A 15,950-nucleotide genomic window follows, 5' to 3' on the forward strand; every position below is an offset into this window, starting at 1 on the left:
TTTTTTTTTTTTTTTTTCGTTTTTTTTTCCCCGTAGGATTCTGCAGAGCGCTGCACCAGTGATCAGCAGATTGTGGGTGCAATGCCATGCTCCTGCAGACTCTCAGTACAGATGTTCCTTTGCATGTAAAGGCAGCCATCCCAATACTTTTGGTAATATAGTGTATACAGTAATTTCTTGTTCTCGCTATATGACCTGATGTGGCTTTCCTTATCAGCATGTCAATCTGATTTACAGCAGATATTCTTTGTCAAACATGTCACCTGATTATGGGCTGCAGGGGAAGCCTTGTCACTGATTTGTACTAAAAAATAAACTAGAGTCTTCTTCACAACTATTCGGTGAGTGCCAAGTGCTAATGTAAACGGGAAGCCATTTGTGTTTCCGGTGATGACACATTGTGGAGCATTTTGACAATATGTACCTGAACATAATATCTGATATGGATTTCTATTATTTACATAGTAGCTGGGCTGCATTTCTTTGCTGATTGTATTTCATATATAGATTTGTAGAAACTTTATGCAGAAGCTATTTATATGCCACACAATGCTCCCAGAATACTCACTGGGCAACTGGGGAGAAAAAAAAGCAATTTCCAGAAAACCCACCTAGATGGTACACTGTTCATAATCAAGAGCCCAGGCATAAATAAAAGGAATTCTAAAATGCATGTAATGCAATAGACAAATATCAGCATAAGGGAGAAACATGCAACGAAACATGTAGTGTGTTGTGGGGGTTCTACCTTTTTTACTTTTTAAATTCATGGTAGGGGCAAAGAGCCCACTAACAGTAGAAAATCCCTTAAACTTTAACAAAGGTGGAAGGTTTTACAATCCCTAAATCTGGAGAGGTTTTGTGTGTAAAGAGACATACTTGTAGTTTGAGTGACAAATGATCAGTTCTTGTTCACTGCGTAGGTTTGTTGCACATTTGCAGAAACAAACCATTATTTGCTGCTGATTGCCATTAGCTGTGCCTCTCTCCTCACTGATCAGCGGGTGCCTGCGGGCAGTCGTTGGCTGGTACCTGCTGATCAGCTTGTGCTGTGACTAATCACTGCACAGCCGCTACGTGTGTGCCCCCTACCCGAAAGTGCTGGATCACGTACTAGATAAGTGATCTGGCACAGGAGAGCCGCTCTGCTGCCGTACTCCTATGTGAGGCAGTTGGCGAGAAGATAATGGCAGTGTTAATGTGTTAAAAATTTTTTATAGGAACCTATCGTGTTATAGGAAAAACGTGTTGTTGTTTTTTTTGCCATCTGTGTCCCCTTGGGGAGATTTATCTTCACTTCCTGTCCTGTAGCCAAAACAGGAAGTGAGGAAATCCCTGCAAAGTAAGGCAATCCCTTGGTGCCCCCAGGGTCACCAGAGTCCTATTTGGACAATTTTCCTTCCTTTAATTTTCTGAAGGTGGGTTTTACTTTTCACTTTCAATGATAATGGTAAATAAGACAAACGGAGAGGAGGAATCTCGCTAATGTGGCAGACACCACAATAAAAGCCTAATGTGTGTTTTAATTCCCCTCTAATTTTATCCAAAACAAAAAAGGTTCTTGCCTTTTTTTTTTTTATATACTTTTTAGGCTGCATTTACACCTCTGTGTTTGGAATGGTGGGGAGATTTGCTGCCATTCTGCCTGCTATTTCAAAGTGACGAAATGTGAATGACAAATCTCAGGTTCTGCCGCGATTGTCATGCAAAAAATCGTGCTGCAACCCGTATCATGTGAAGTTTGTCGCCAAAAAAAGTTCAGGAGCTACTTTTGGGCAACACGCTTCACGGGATGCCACGATTGCCGCACAATATATCTCAGCAGAATTGCACCACGAGTTTAGGTGCCATTCAAAGGAATGGCATCTCAAATGTGCGTTCTGCGATTAGTCAATCACGACAAATCTGCCAACAATTCAAAACGCTGAGGTGTGAATGCAGCCTTAGTCCTTCGTAGATACCTGACAGTCTATTGCCTAAGAATGCCTTTACCACTCATCAGATTAATATTTTAGGCTAACGGACTGAAACCACATGTTGTGTGCCTAGGTTTGAGCAGATTTTTAATCTCTTGTCCTTAGGTGGACATCATATGACCTCCTGGATTTTGAGTGTAGATATCGGGATGATGCCTGCAGCTACAGGCATCATCCAGATCCTTGCTGGCGATTTCCTTACATGTAAAACCCCATCATAGTGGCTGTTTAGCCTCTTAATTGCTTTTACAAGGCGCTTCTCCAGTCTCTCCCGTGCAATCGAGGAGCCAGTGAATGAATCCATCAGCAGTGGCGGTTTACCATAGAGCTGGCTGGGGACCCTCGGAGGGCGGAAGTGACGTCATGACGTCACTTCCAGCGCCGGCAGATGTATACACTTCCCTTTTTTTATTTAGTTTTTTTAAATCTCAGGCTTTGCAGCTTATAGAGATCTGGGGATTTATAGACCCCAGATCTCGACATCAAGAGCCCTATTCCTATTACAAGGGATGTTTACATTCCTTGAAATTAAAGTGATAAAAAAAAAAAGTGTCAAAAATAAACAATTTAAAGAGGAAGTGAGCCCTGGTGGGTTTACTTCCTCTTTGTCTCTGCAAAGGTAAAGCATAATGGGATACTGTGCATTGCATAGTAGCCCATTATGTGTCACTTACCTGACACAGGAGCCAGCGATGTCACCGATGTCCCCTGCAGCACGAAGCGTCCATCTTCTTCTGGGTATCGGCCACTCACAGCACCGGAGCAGCGATGACGTCACTCCCACGCATGCTCACGGGAGCCGGCACTAACGGCATATCGCCGTTATCAGCGGCATGCTCAGTGCGCCTGCGTGCCGCTGCTGTCTACGGGGCATGCCTGTTTTTTTACAAATATCTCCTAAACAGTGTAGGTTTAGGAGATATTTCATGGACCTACAGGTAAACCTTAATCTAGGCTTACCTGTAGGTCAGAGTGGTCTGTAAGGGTTTACAACCACTTTAAAGCACCCCTGTCCCCTCATGCTTGCACGCAGAATTGAACGCATATGTAGGTCGCGCCCCCTATATGTAAACTGTGTTCAAACTGCACACGTGAGTTATTGCCATAAGCGTAAGAGCGAGAGCAACAATTCTACCACTATTCCCCACTGTTCTAAAATGGTAACTGGTGTTCAAAGGGTAGCCTATGAAAATTTTTAAGTACCAAAGTTTGGTACCATTTCACGAGTGTGCGCAATTTTAAAGAGGGACATGTTTGGTATCTATTTACTTGGCGTACCATCTTTCACGTTTATACAAAAAATGTGGGGTAAATCTTGTGTTTTTGTTCCCCCCCCCCCCCAAAAAAATATGTGTTTGATAAATCACTGTTCAAATACTGTGCAACATAAAAAATTGCAACGACTGCCATTTTATTCCCTAGGGTCTCTGATAAAAATTTTAAATGTAGAGTTTGGGGGTTCTGAGTCATTTTTCTTTCTAGCAAAAAAAAAAAAGATGAGTTTTACATATTGGAGAGAAATTCCAGAATGGGCCCGGTATGGAAGTGGTTAAAATATGCTGCCCTTATTGGTAATTCTTCTATGGTCTTCTCGGTTTGTATTAAAAGGTGAATCTACCCCTGTTATTATTTGACTGGCTAGTTTTAAATTTGGACTATCAGATCTTTTTCATCCACCTGACAGATGTTGTTTAGTTTACACTTTTTATAGTACGGTAACTTTTGTGATGGGGATTGAGTAGGCAGATATATGGATCTAAATGTGATGCACCCCCTGATTGACGAAGTCAACTGCACAAGCAAATACAACCCTCTGCACGGGTATATTGGATATCCAGCTGCTCCTCGACCGATCCACAGAAATCCAAAAATGGGATTAAAAATTCCACTCACCAATATAACTTGTATGCCGAGGAAAACATAAATGGGAGGAAATAGAAACAACTCCAATGGTGTGATAACGTCACTAAAAACATTTATTGCTTGAACAGCGCATAACAGGTAAAATAGCAGGGACCAGCATCTCAAGCTTCACATACAAAAAAATTGCCGTCTTCAAAGGGTCATCTCTGACGAAACATGTAGGGTGCTGCTACGTACTGACGCCATCACGCCCCCATGTGTTTCTTGGAACACGGGTGTTCGTTTGTCGGCAAGCAATTGCAATAAAAACAAACGAACACCCGTGTTCCAAGAAACACATGGGGAGCGTGATGGCGTCAGTACGTAGCACCGCTGTACATGTTTCGTCAGAGATGACCCTTTGAAGACGGCAATTTTTTTGTATGTGAAGCTTGAGATGCTGGTCCCTGCTATTTTACCTGTTATGCGCTGTCCAAGCAATAAATGTTTTTAGTGACGATATCACACCATTGGAGTTGTTTCTATTTCCTCCCATTTATGTTTTCCTTGGTATATGAGTTATATTGGTGAGTGGATTTTTAATCCCATTTTTGGATTTCTGTGGATCGTTCGAGGAGCAGCTGGATATCCAATATACCCGTGCAGAGGGTTGTATCTGCTCGTGCAGTTGACCTGGTCAATCAGGGGGTCCATCACATTCGGTAAGGTGCATTTAGAACTTCGACCTGCTATTGTCACATCTTCTACCTTCTCTCCACCTGCAAGTTTTGGTGAAGGTGTCTTCTGCCTTTTCAAGCTGCGGGACTTTTGAAACAACTGTCTCCTCATTGGATGTATGGGGTTTTTCATTCCATGGACTTTTTTTTTCTTTTTTCTTCATTTAATCATGCTCATATGTTTATAGATTTTTGCACGTATATTGATTATCGCTAGCACAATTTATATAATTTTATGTCTTTTTACACCACATGGATATTTGTTGGTTTTTATTGCAGCTTTTTGGCACAATTTGTGTTTACTTTTGAGTGCGGTTTATCCTTTATCTGTAGATATATGGATCTGTTTGTTTGTCTCAAATATATCGATTTAGGATGTGAAATGACAAAGGTAAAACCTGCCATACGCAGGCTGACATCATTGTGCAGCAACCTACTATGTACAGTATGTATGGAATTAAAATGGCTGTATTGACAAAAAGCAGGGAGGTGCAGCGAGCAGGTTGAAATCGCTAATTTTTCTAATGCTCGCCCTACAAGGCTTGAATTGTGTCTGATTCCTGCTGAATTGGCAGACTACCGAGCCACGTGGGGCCATGTCGGCACAGCCTGGCTTGACAAGCATCAATCTACACAACTAAGGAGCGGATGGAAAGCTTCCGTCTGAACAGTGACTGCAGCCAATCAGATGTGGTCACTGTTCAGATACCCTGACAGCTACGGGTGCAGCGGCTGTCAGAATACATTAGCCAGCAGAGGAGATTGCTCCATTCATGCTGTTTGGTATAGAAGGAGAAACCATAACATGTATGGATAATCCTAAAGCAGCTGATCGTAGAGAAAAGCTCATAGTCAATAATGGGAGTTAAAAAACATGTAGATTTGCATGTCGGGTAAAAGGAAGCTTATGTCCTGTTTCATGGCACTATACCAAAATGATCAAATGCTCCAGTGTATGGCCAGCTTAAAGTGTTACTAAACCCATAGAAGTTAAATCTGTCTATATGTAGTAAGGCATGCTTGTTATGCTGTGGAACCTAAGGGGTTAATCCTCTGCATTGTGTAAAAAGGATGTTTGATCCTTGTTCTCTGATCCTCCCCTTCTTCCACTGTCCCCAGTCAATCTCCTGACAGTACAGAGCCTTGTGAGCACTCTGCACATGCTCAGTTAGGTGTGCATTGCTTGAGTTTTTTTTTTTTTTCTTGGGAGAATGCATGTGATCAGCACAGGGCCAATCAGCATTGTCCAGACAGAGGGTCAGGGGTCCTGCAGCCTCATAGAACAGTCAGAGGAGAATGAAAACTCCAAGCTTTAACAAGCACTCGCCTGGACACTGCTAGAGGTCACAAGGCGGCTATATACTGCTGATGAGAAAAGGTATTTAGCAGTTTATATTTACTAAAATAATTGCATTTCCTATTTTCTATGTACTGTTGGAGACGAGGTATAGTGAATGCATGGTCCTGGGTTTAGTAACACTAAGTGGCAGTGTAGTACTTGGGAGAAGGCATAGTTAGTCCTCCCAGAAGTGGCTGTTTCACGCTAAAAGCTTTAAGGATTTTGGCTAAGAATGGCTTGGCAGTTGGCTCCGTAGTTTATAGAATTTGTTCCTAAGAAGGAAACCTGCGGAACTTGCCAGCTCTTTCTTGAAATAATAGTCTTTAAATAGGAGCAGCCAATGGGAGATTTGGACATGTGATTACACTGTATGTGTTGCTTGTTGGCATTGTGGGAGTGCCGTAATCCTTGTTAGCATGAGATATCTGTGCAGAGAATGCTGTGGTTAGTCCATGACAGCTTCTCCCCATCCGTGTTTTATTCCAGCCTTCCCCGGCAGTGTGCAGAGGAGCTGGCTGCTTTATTATGCCCCTGGTGGCCCATTCTAGTATTTATACACACTTCCTGCCCTATCCCAGGAGCATAATTATTTCTATTACAATATGCTACAAAGGCTTATCTGGCCCGATTAACTCAGCACTTGCTTTCTTTTAATAAGTGCTTATTTATGAACTGTTAAGCAAATGCCTTTTTAAGGTAGAGCTGCAGCAAAGAATATACGTTTGGTCTGCAGCAAAACAGACGTGCTCATCCTTGGAAGAGCTTCGTATATAGACTCTCTGTATACTTCACCATTTCTGTATTTGAGGTCGAGGATACTCGGTGTGCTCCCTGATAACACGCCATGATTGTTTGAAATCTGGATTTTGGTGACATACTAAAAATTTGAACTATTGCTGCTTTTGTTGAATTAAGGGCTCGTGAATTTGATTTGCAGCGGGTTTTTTCCCTTTAATTGGCTTAAATGGAATAGGGAAATTATAGGGATTTTTTTTTAAAAAGGAACACTTTGAGAACATTTTAATATTTGTTTGAGCCTGTGTTTGGGTATGATGAGATTTAACCTAGTTCTCTTGGGAACATTACCTGGAGTCTCCCTACCTGTATTTTGTACTTTAGTGAACAGTGGCAGCTGGTGTGCAATTTTTGGGGGGCGCAAACAAACTGAAAAATATTAAAACACCCCCCCGTCAATTGCAGCCTCGCTGTGCCCGTCAATTGCAGCCTCGCTGTGCCCGTCAATTGCAGCCTCGCTGTGCCCGTCAATTGCAGCCTCGCTGTGCCCGTCAAGTGCAGCCTCGGTGTGCCCATCCAGTGCAGCAACTGTACCCACCAACCCCCCCCCCCCCACTGATGGCTCTGACAGCACCAAAACCCCCCTCCCGCGCCCAGCTCTGACAAAGGGGTCTTACCGCAGCAGTTCCTCCGCTCCTCTTCCTAAGTGCCAGGCATCCAATAGGGTGGCCTGGCTTTTTGGGAAGGAAGGTTAGTGTGAAAATTAATTCACTGTCGTCACACAATTGGGTAGAATCGGGGCGCACTCTCTGCACCCTGAGCCCACCCTATTAGAGCCTTTGGCTCTAATCAGGTGCTTCAAAAAGTACCACCCCTGCCATAGGAATCCATACATCCGGCATCCTGAAGGGGGCCGGGTGCATGGATGGGGGGGTGCCTATGCGCCCACAGTGCACGGGCAGCCACTGTTGGTGAAGGCTCTCTTTTCACACAGGACAGAACTCCAGTGACTTGTCAAGTGATGGGAAATCCCACATTTTATGGCTGCCACTAGAAAAGAGATGAGGGGGAATCTTCTAATGGGGACCTCCTGCTCCAGTGACATGTCTAAAAGGGGGAATCCTCTCACTCTGGAATGATTTCTTCTCACTTCCTCTTGTGTTGCTAGGACAGCAATTGTGAGGAGAATTCTGGAAATCCGAGATCTATCAAAAATAAAAAGTTTTTGCTTTTAAGATTCCTTAAGATTGTTTTGGAACAGATCTTGTATTGGTGACAACAGAGGAAATGTATTTTGGAGCTCAGGAAGGTGGAGCTCACAGAGAAACGAGTGTAAGCTAAAAACGTTGTCTCCTTTTTAGGGCCTTTTCACATTGATCAGTTTTTGATGTACTTTTGGTGTTTTAAAAAGGGGAACAAAAATACATGAAGAATTTATCCACCTTTTTAAAAAAAGTCAAACCACATGCAACATGAACAAAGCATCAGCCTACAGTGTATACTTGTCTCAAAGAGTTACTAAACCCACAACAGTAAAATCAGTCTGTATATGCAGTAAAGCATACTTGCTATACTCGCTGTGGAACGGGTTAGTTCAGGTCAAATCAGCACTGTCCAGACAGAGGGTCAGGGGTCCTGGATCTTGTTAGGACAGACAGCTCAGTGCAGTATGAAAACTCCTCCTCCTACCAGCTTTAACCAGGAACTGCTAGAAGTCACAAGACTGCTGATTGAGAAAAGGTATTTAGCAGTTTATAGTGTGTACTGTAGAACAGTGGCTCTCAACCCTGTTCTCAAGTACCCCCGAAAAGCCATGTTTTGGGAATTTCTCTTCGATAAAATACCTGTCCAAAATATCAAGCCATTGAGGATAATTTAAAACACTTGTGCAATTTAAAGGACAACCAGTCCAAACGCGGCCTGCTGGGGGGGGGGGTACCGGAGGACAGGGTTGAGAACCACTGCTGTAGAAGACCAGATATAGTGAATGCAGGGTCCTTGGTTTAGTAACACTTTAAGAGAAATAAGTAATTTTTGTCTGCTGTGTCAATCCACTGCTATCAGCATGAATCACTTCTGACAAGTTTTCCTGACACAGAGAGAAAAAATGCTTTTCGAATCGCACATCCGTGCTTCACAGGTGCATGATTGGAGTCGGGCAACCAGAAAACGCACCAAAAATGCATATACAGATATGCATATTTTTTTACTACTTCTTTTTTCAGTGGAGCAGTATCTCCTTATAAAGAGAATATTTTACAAAGCAAAACATTTGATTTGGCTAAGGAGAAACTTTATTGAGGTTTGTTTTTCACTAAGTTTTTTTTTTTTTTTTTTTTTTATTGTTTTTTCTTTGTAAACACAGAAACAAAATGTAAACACAGAAGTAAAATTTAAACCCAACTTCATTTGGGTCCAATTTTAATTTTGAGGGCATAAGTAATGTTTTTTTTTTCCTGGCTTTTATTCTGCGTCCTTTAGAGCAATTATTTTTTTTCCCTCATTCCCCATCACAACACTGACCTCTTTCATGGAAAGGCTGTCACCAGAGAAATATGGAGGATGCTTTTGCTAACTTCCTTCTTAAAATGCTTGGCTGTCTCAGACCGCAGTACATTGTGGGTCGCTGACCCAGAAGAAAGATGCAGCCACTGAAGTCGCACCTGATTTTCATACATGTTCTGGGTCAGTGTCTCATATTATAGCAATACAGTTTGTGGTTGGCCTTTACCATGATGATGTTACTCAAGGGGATAACTACAGCTATTGCAGGCTAAGTAACTTCCCTGGGGTTCAGATGCAGTACGGGGGCCCTGTTTATGCCAGAATACGGATTGTGAAAAAGTTTTAATTACAGTGGCCACGTGTGTTCAGTAATAAACATGGGTGCTTTACAGGCCACCTACCTCAGACTTACCCTTTTAAAAACAAAAAGTGAAAATAACATGAAACTAAATTATTACTGCCTAGATATTCAATTCAGATCTTAATAGTTGTAAATCAAAGGCTTCTAAAACCTTCTGTTAAAATACGAGTGTTCTGATTATTGTATGTATACAGGATTTTGTTTTTTTTGTACAACAGTTTTTTTTGTACAACAGTTTTTTTGTATAACTCGTGTTGGATAGCCTATCTTGGTCTCTTCACATCTACATACTCGCACCCCTTCCCCGCTTCCTTAGCAGAGTACAATCTGGATTTTAAGTTTTAGGGGATCAGTCAGCAGGTGAAGAGCTAGTGCTGGGCTTTCCTGGAAAAGACATTGGCTGGGCGTAACGGGGGACTATCCATGTACATTTCCCCACTTACCCAGACAACATTGAGATTTAGGAGATTAAATGGCAAATCTTCCCCATCTTTAGCTCATTCACCACTAGCTCCACTAGGAGGATTTCTGTAGCCCAGCTTAGGGGAAGACCTAGTGATATTTGGAAAATGGGACCCAATGGGGAGTTCACGGTGGCAGATGCACAGTAAATGGTAAATTGAAAACCCTTGACCAACTTGGGGAAGAATAGGACTCTTTTTCAGTGTATTCTTGGAGATCTTTCTAATTGCGACACCTACGAGTAACTCATGGTGAATGTTAGATACACTATCAGACCCCAAATGCATATGCCCGCAGAAGGTGTTGGATGCTAAACCCTTATTGTTCTTATAAACTGTTTATGTACTTGGAGTTGCAAAAATACTTCTCTTTATCAGGGAATGGGAGAGCGACTTCGGCATTTCCCTGAGTGATGGTTAATAAGCTAAAATATTGAAGCTGATGCATATATTTGCTATCAGTTTTAAAGATACAAGAGACTTAAGCCCCATACACACTATCAGATTGTCTGTTGATTTTTTTTTTCCTTCAGATTTACCAAAACTGTATAATATAAGGGCAAACCTTAGGCATTTCAATTTGTATGCAATCAGACAGGCCCTTGCACTACATGGTTTTGGTAAATCTGAAGGCAAAAATCAGCAGAAAATCTGATGGTGTGTATGGGGCTTTACTATCGGGGTGGATCTAAATCTATTACTTTTTTTTTTTTTTTTTTTTATTTAAATCGGATCTTTTTATAACTTTTTTTTTTTTTTTTTTTTTATCAAATTTTATTTTAATAAAATGCTTAAAAATATATCTAAAGATCGTTTTCTATTTAAGATGCATTAATAATTTCGTTTATTCAGCATGAAATGGAGCTTGGTTATGTAGCATGAGGCTGTATATTCTGCAATATTTACATTTTTGGTAAATGAATTTAATGAATCCAGGCTCTGCAAGGTGATTTAACATGCACTGCATTGATGCATTCACACAATTTCACAGTAACCATGAGATAAAACAGAGTTCAGGAATATTCCTTTAGCCCGTTGTTTTGTAAATCTATGTACACTACAAACTGTATGATTGAATAGGTTCTGATATCGCTGTTTTACTAAACTGACAGCTAATTATTCTAAATAGGAAACCGTAATTTTGTTTGCAAATATTAACAATTCTAACTACCAGCAAGAATAAGTCCTTACATTTAAAGAGCACCTGTTTTTTTACGATCCATCATGGCAGCCCCTGTTAGCGGGCACTTGCTGCCACTGCCTCCCTCACCTTGTTGTGTCACTGCCGGCCCATTAAAGTGAATGGGACTGACGGGGAGTCAACAGCGGGTCAGAGATGACAGTTGCTATTTAAAAAATAGTATTTAAATCGAGCCTTTTTATTAGTGATTTAAATTTACTTGATTTAAATCAAATCCACCCTGCTTACTATTAAACTATACTCCAGGTCATATTCAGGTACAGAGAGTCTGATAGGCAGTGCTGTATCTGGCAATCTTCCTGGGATACTGCGGGGGCTGTGGGCTGGATCAAACGTTTTCTCTATTTGTGATGGCATTGCCCCATAATACAAGTCTTCAGAGGCACATACTATTATGAGTCAATGCCTGCAACTCCAGATCCCCCGATAATCCACTGGTGCGGTTATTTCTTCTTATGACCATCTCTATCGGCTCCAATAAAAAGTCAATTTTTATTCAACTTTTTAAATGTAGGTAAATGCATCATACTCATCTTTATGGAAAACTAACAAAACTCCCTCATGAGTACAATGGTGGTATTTAAAAAAATCAACCTTTTTAAATTTTTAACATCCAAAAATAAAATTGACCCAAAAATATTATCTTTTTCCCTTTTTTTTTAAATGGTTGCTAATTTTTCTTTTGTTTTATCATTGTAACTTTTTTTTTGTCTTTTTATTTATTATTATTATTATTATTATTATTATTATTATTATTATTATTACATATTTATACTGAATAATTATTTTGTCCCAAACAGATTGAATATCCTGAAAAACATCAAAATGGCCATTGCGGATGGACATAACCAATAAGCTTCTGGAAATACTTTGGTGTATTGATTTCTAGCCTGAACTGCTGGAGTGAGCGATTTAGCACAGCATCAAATAGTAAGTCTAACAATACTTCACAAACATAGCTGCGTACCATGTGTAGAGCGGTGGTGCTCAGGCAGTTTTATTCATGTTTTTCTATATCTGGCTATATATTTGTCTCATTGATCCACATGCTTTTGGAATAAATGTGGTGTTTCAGCATCTACTCGCACAAAGTGGTGGGCCGAATAGCTGATTTTTTTTTTTTTTTTTTCAGAATGTTATTGTAACTTTTCCTTAAAGTTAAACTTAACCCATCCTTTGCACATGCAATATCAAACAACAAATTTATCAAGGTTTATCTAAGCTATTTTGTATTTTGTAAAATGTAACTGCCGGCGCTCTCTATAAATACTGTATAATAATAATATAACGCATACAATTTCTACACAAGCCATATTGTAACTTAATGCTATTAAAAATTATCTTTCTTTTTTTTCCATCTGCAATTGTTGTAATATTCTGCAAAATGCAATATGGCAGCCTGGAGGCGATCTGTACACTGTTGGTGTAGAGAAGACCCTAGGAAATGTAATTACTTGTGTGATTGGCTCGCTTATCTTTCCCAAAGGTCTGCACTAAGATGCAGGTTAGATTTTAGGCATCTTCTGTAATAGAAGTTTTCATTTTGGTGAGATACTTCCTAATGGTTAACTTCTAAAGGGATGCAGACTCTGCGAGTGGCAAGTAGCCAAGGTGTGACTATACTACTAGCCTGAGGAGACAGCGGACCATATATTTTGGCTCTTCCTGGAATCTATACCCTTAGGAGACCGTTTGAAGCCTAATTTGGGTCTGAAAGCCACGGTCCTAGGGGGTTATTCTTACCCCCCAATATCCTTTGGGGACAGTGGCTGTAGATTCTGCATCATTTATTTTGGAATACTTATGGAGGACTGCGCTATTATCTACTATCTCAATTAAAGATCTATTATTGTGGCCTTGGCACTTACATGCGTCTCCGCCTTATATGGAGGAGCGCTTCCGATATGAACCACCATGATATTGTTATCTCCTGCTCTCTACCCTTGATGAAAGTTTTGTAACAGAAACTGGAAACGCGTCGGGTTATGGGATATCCATGAGAGTATCAGTAGTTTTTGTATATATAGTCTATTGTGTACTTTTTGGCTGTATATTTTACTGGAGACATAAGTGGTCTATGTCTCTCCTTATCATTTTTGTATTCAATAAATAAAGTTTTATGTTTAATTCGTATGTTTGGTGGTGTTGGTCTGACAAAGTCCCACTAAGGGGGTCCATTTTTTTTTGATCTAAACCTAGGGATGGGACCACCACACTACATTTGTTGACACAGTGAAAGTCTTTCCTTTTTTGAGTAGCCAAGGAAAGGTATGAACTGCTGGTGGGGCTTCTACCACTTCAGGCCCGGGAAGGAATTACCCGCTTCCTGACCAAGCCCTTTTTTGCGATACGGCAGTGCGTCCCTTTAACTGACAATTGCGCAGTCGTTTCTATTTCCCACAAATAGAGCTTTCTTTTGGTGGTATTTTATCACCTCTGCGTTTTTTTTGTTTTTTTTCGCTATAAACAAGGACAATTTTGAAAAAAAACAAACAATTTTTTATTTTTTGCTATAATAAATATCCCCATTAAATATTTAAAAAAAAGTTGTTTAGGCCTTATGTATTCTACATAATTTTGGTAAAAAATCGCAATAAGCGTATATTGATTGGCCATACAGTGTCTGCAGCGAGCGTGGCTAGGTGTTTCCAGTCCTCCACGGATGGAAAGCCTGCAAAAGTAATGGACAGGCTGGTGCTGTGCGCAGTTGGTCATACATACATGGAGCGATTGCTTGCGATTAGGGACAGATGTGTGCCCAAGGGTGCGCAGTCTTCGCTAACCACAGGAAATCTCTCCATGTACAATGACATGTGGACAGTATCGGCCTGTCATTGATTTACACAGGCTTGCTGACTGCAGCTTATCAGAAACACTTGGCTGTACTTGCTGAACCAATGATCTGAACGGTGTACTGCCCTAATTGGCCCTGTGCATGAGCCCTAAGTACTCCGCTACATAGTGACTCCAGTTTTTAGAAATCTATATTTTGACAACAATATGCCTTTATTTATTATTCTAGACAAAACTTAGTGTTCACCTTTTACAGAAAAAATTTAACACTGGACACCCTCCCCTCCGCCTGGTCCTCACTGCACTTGCCTTCGGGGTTGCCAAGTTGTGAGCACACCCGCAGCCACTCCAGTGGTCCAGGAAATCCCTGATCTTCTCTCTCGTCTCCGTCAGCACTTCCAGGACAGGACAGCCCAGATGGGTTCTGATTGGTCAGTGTGATGGCACTGACCTATCACAAACCTTCTGGTCTGTCCTGGAAGTGCTGATGAAGAAGAGGTAGAAGAACAGTTATTTCAAATCCCCAAACCGTTGGAGCTGCTGCAGGAGTGCTGACAGCTTGGCAACTCCAGAGGTAAGTACAGCGGGGTGGAGAGGGTGTCCAGGGTTACATTTTTTCTGTAAAGGTGAGCTAGCCCTTTTAAATATGAGCCAGGTTTTTGTTTTGTTTTTCCAGCAGAGCTACATACCCTCATTTGCTAAAGGATTTGAGAATGTACACACAATATGTTGTGTGATTATTCACTTCAATTAACCAATCATGTGTAGATGATATAAATTAACAGGGATTTTCTTTTCACATGATTGGATAATTTAAGTGAATCATCTTCCATAAATCATCCTCAAGGTGTAAACTTGGAATGGATAATACAAAGTAAACTCCTCCTTCCTCCGTTCAATAATCCTTTTTCTTCTTCCCTCCAGTGCACTGTATGGTACTGCACTAATACAAAGGGTCAAAGGATACAACAATGCTGGGAAACTAGGCCACCTTTATCAAAAAGGAGGATTTTGTACTAAAATGTGCAAAAATATATGAATTAGAATTTAAAAGTAAAGTCTGTGATTCGATTTTGTACTGGGATTCTCAATTACCCTATACCTTTCATCATTTTTCTGTAGCCATCTTTCTTTAAAGTGTTTTCTACTTTAAAATGCAATGTGTGTCTAGTCCCCAATGTGTGTGTGTGTGTGTGTGTGTGTGTGTGTGTGTGTGTGTGTAGTCCCCAATGTGTGTGTGTGTAGTACCCAATGTGTGTGTGTGTGTAGTACCCAATGTGTGTGTGTGTGTCTAATCCCCAATGTGTGTGTGTGTGTGTGTGTGTGTGTGTGTCTAGTCCCCAATGTGTGTCTAGTCCCCAGTGTGTTTGTGTGTGTCTAGTCCCCAGTGTGTGTGTGTGTGTGTGTCTAGTCCCCAGTGTGTGTGTGTGTGTGTGTGTGTCTAGTCCCCAGTGTGTGTGTGTGTGTTTGTGTGTGTGTGTCTAGTCCCCAAAATATGGGTGTGCAGAAAATTTGGTCTCATTAGGCTGTTTGAGATTTGCTTATAGTGCTTTGTGCCAGACCCATTTTGTAAAGCTTAAAGTGGGAGTCCTCCGTTGTTGTTTTTTTTTTTTTTTTTTTTTAAAAGCCAGCAGCTACAAATACTGCAGCTGCTGACTTTTAAAATAATGACACTTACCCGTCCAGCGCGCCCGCGATGTCGGCACCCGAAGCCGATCTCTCGATCGTCTCTCGGGTGCTGCCGCCGCCATCTTGGGTATGGGAATCAGGAAGTGGAGCCTTTCGGCTTCATTTCCCGGTTTCCTACTGCACATGCGTGAGTCGCGCTGCGCAATAAGGATGGTCCCCGCTGTCCCTGGGATCCATGTGTTTCCCAGCAGGCAGCGGGGGACCTTCGGAAAGGGGCGTGGATTCTGCGGAAAGGGGCGTAGCTTCTGCAGAATCTACGCCGGAAGTGGGTGCAGATACCTGTACTGTACAGGTACCTGCACCCCCCTCCC

At 41.3% G+C, this 15,950-nt stretch overlaps 1 protein-coding gene across 5 annotated transcripts in view; it reads left to right on the top strand.

Annotated features, from left to right (window-relative positions):
• Positions 1-15,950, top strand: part of ZMIZ1 (zinc finger MIZ-type containing 1) — a 466,669-nt gene that overhangs the window by 89,779 nt on the left and 360,940 nt on the right. For all 5 annotated transcript variants that reach the window (XM_077453980.1, XM_077453978.1, XM_077453977.1 and 2 more), the window contains exon 2: positions 11,958-12,087. The gene's annotated coding sequence lies outside the window, so the exon portion shown is untranslated. The remainder of the gene's footprint in view (positions 1-11,957; positions 12,088-15,950) is intronic.

This window comes from Lithobates pipiens, unplaced genomic scaffold (genome assembly GCF_037356315.1).
Source record: "Lithobates pipiens isolate NorthernLeopardFrog02 unplaced genomic scaffold, aLitPip1_a1.2 Scaffold_25, whole genome shotgun sequence".
Taxonomy (NCBI): domain Eukaryota; kingdom Metazoa; phylum Chordata; class Amphibia; order Anura; family Ranidae; genus Lithobates; species Lithobates pipiens.